The following is a 2621-nucleotide window of genomic DNA, read 5'->3' on the forward strand; positions in this document are numbered from 1 at the left end:
CTGCCCACACTCAGTTGAGCTTTGCCTTCTCCTCCTCTAACCCCCATCAGAAGATTGCTGGTGGGGCTCAAAGCCTGCTGGCATGGCCTGAAGCGAGGAGGAAGCTCGGGGCCGGGATGGCAGACGTGCCTCTCCGGCTTCCCCACCGAGGGCAAGGCTGGCAAGCATCAGCTCCTTCTTTTCTAGGCATCACCCAGCTCACTCTGACCTGCTCTGCTTTGCTCACATCAGTGTTCAGTTTTACCGGAAGAAAACATAACCTAAAAATTAGTGAGGAGGACCAAAACTGACAAATTTCTGTGCCCTGTGATGAACTGTCAAAGGAAACGCAGGAGACCTGGCAGGACGTAGGTGGATTAATTGCTCAGAAAGTTACTACAGCAAATTGCACTGTGAGCTATGATCGTGTTTTTTAAACACAAACGCTGGAAAGGTTTATGAGCTGCCTTCAGAAGAGGCTTCAGTTTTGTTCGGCGGTGTTTTAAAGACATATGCTGGGAGGCATCTTGCTGCCAGCACCGCTGCACCTTCCACACGCGGGCAGCGACAAGGGAGCAGAGTCCAGCGGGTGCCACATGAACTCCCCAGCACCAATGCACACAGCGCAAATATCATGTAGTCCCCAGCCTGACCCAAAATTTCTAGTGCAGCCTTGGCACCTGCTAGACACCTGAAATAAAACAACTAAAAATCTCTGCAGCCACAAGCTACATGTTGCTCCTTTTCTTCTTCACTGCTTTGCTGGCTTTTGCTCAATTCCATTTTTTTTGCTCATCCTTTCCCTCTTCCTCTCTTTGCATCTCTTCTTGCCTTCTGCAAACCCTTCTCCCACCCCCCTAAGTCTCTTGATGTGTTGGAGCACCTTCTCCGGAGCCCTCAATTCTCCCACTGCCTCCAGTTAGGACTTTGGTCCTTTTACACCAACCTTCCTGTTGTTCCTTCTGGGTCAGGAACACAGATGTACTTTGTGGAAGTTTTGCAGAATTTCATGAATTCAGTAAAGACCAACGGTAGTCAGGGGCTCTGGCACATCAACAGATTTGGGGGTGGGTGGGAGGAGGGTTTGCAGAGCGCAGGAAGAGACACAAAGAAAAGATGAGCACCTTTTCCACTTCTGTTGATAGAACGTAAGCTTCTTCACACAGGCACAGGAGGGGGAATGTTTCCAAAACAAAAGCAAAAGAAACAAAATCCCTTTGGAAGTCTCAATATCAAGACCTTATCATTCTTCTGATAAAACAGCAGCTTCCCAAAATATAACCCCAGGCAAAAAGAACTGTGTCCCCTCTAACCATGTAGGCAGAGTACAAAAAAACAGGCCAGTCTCCTCATTCCCACGACTGTACCATCTAGAGCTGTAGACAGAGCTGCCGTGGCCAGGGTTACACCCTCCCGTCCCACCCACACCTCTCTGGCAGTAGCTCTGTGCTGGCCACGGGAGCAGCGCTTTAGTCAGCCCAGTCCCTGGGGCATCCATCCCCTCCAATGGAAGCGAATCCACACGATGCCACGGGAGCAGCCTTGTAAGCAGTCGGAAAGCTTGTCTGAGAAGGAGAGATACAGCCCAGACACAGCCAGCACAGAGGTCCCCCAAAAACAGCTCTACTGCAGAGCGCTGGCAGGAGGATCCCATCCTCCAGCACAGACATTTGTCCCCCAGCATCCCCACAGCACAACCCTGCTACGCACATCCTTGCTCTGGTGCCTCCTGCTCCTGCACCAACCCACCCACTGATGCCCAGCCAAGCCACACTTGCCCAGGGGCAGCAGCAGGACCAGGTCAGGAGCAGCCCTGGAAAACCAGGGAAGTCACCTAGCCAGGAGAGGAAGGCTGGATCCCTGTTGCTGGGAGCGGTTTGATATCCAAGTGCAGTGAAGAGGCTGGGTCATCTCCGTCTTTCAGTCCCAGAAATGCATTGCTGTCTTTGTCCTTCACAAGACAGCACGTGTTACACCATGCTGGATGGCTGCCCTGGCCCAGACCATCAGCCTTGCATGCAAGAAACAGACGCTTCAAAACCACCAAGCCACATCTCCAAAGTTTAGGGTGACGCCAGCTAACTAAAACTAGAAAAAAATAACAAGGAAAATCTATATTATCCAGTTTCAAACTATGCACCTGCCCTAGCTCCTGAGCCTATCACCCAAATAAAACCAAATCAGGGTGCAAGCTCTTCAGGGCTGAGCCAGCTCAGCCTCCCACTGCACTGCCCCAGCTCCAAGCCAGCCACCGAGAAGGGGCTGCCCGCTGCCGTAAGCAGAAGGGACATGTAGCAGCAATGCGGGGCTGTGCGGCTGCTGCTTTGGAGGCAGGTGATGGGGGGCACAGACAAACAGCTGCTGCAACCATCACCAGAACTGCAGCTCCTGATAGCAGATTTTGGGTGCCCACAGCGTAGCATGCACTGCAATTCAGCAGTCAGCTGGAGCCAGAAGTACCCAGGGACAGACTTCAGCATCCCCCGTGAATGCTGCAAACCTCAAGCCTTTACACGGGGGTCCGATTCCCTCTCCCTTTCATCAAACCTGTTTCAGCCGAAGCCTGACATGGGTGATGCTGAGGACAACAGACTCGACGACTGCTGCCTGCTGCGTAGACTGGCGAGGAAGGGTCTTGCGGG

Source organism: Cariama cristata, unplaced genomic scaffold (genome assembly GCF_000690535.1).
Source record: "Cariama cristata isolate BGI_N322 unplaced genomic scaffold, ASM69053v1 scaffold32212, whole genome shotgun sequence".
Lineage (NCBI taxonomy): Eukaryota > Metazoa > Chordata > Aves > Cariamiformes > Cariamidae > Cariama > Cariama cristata.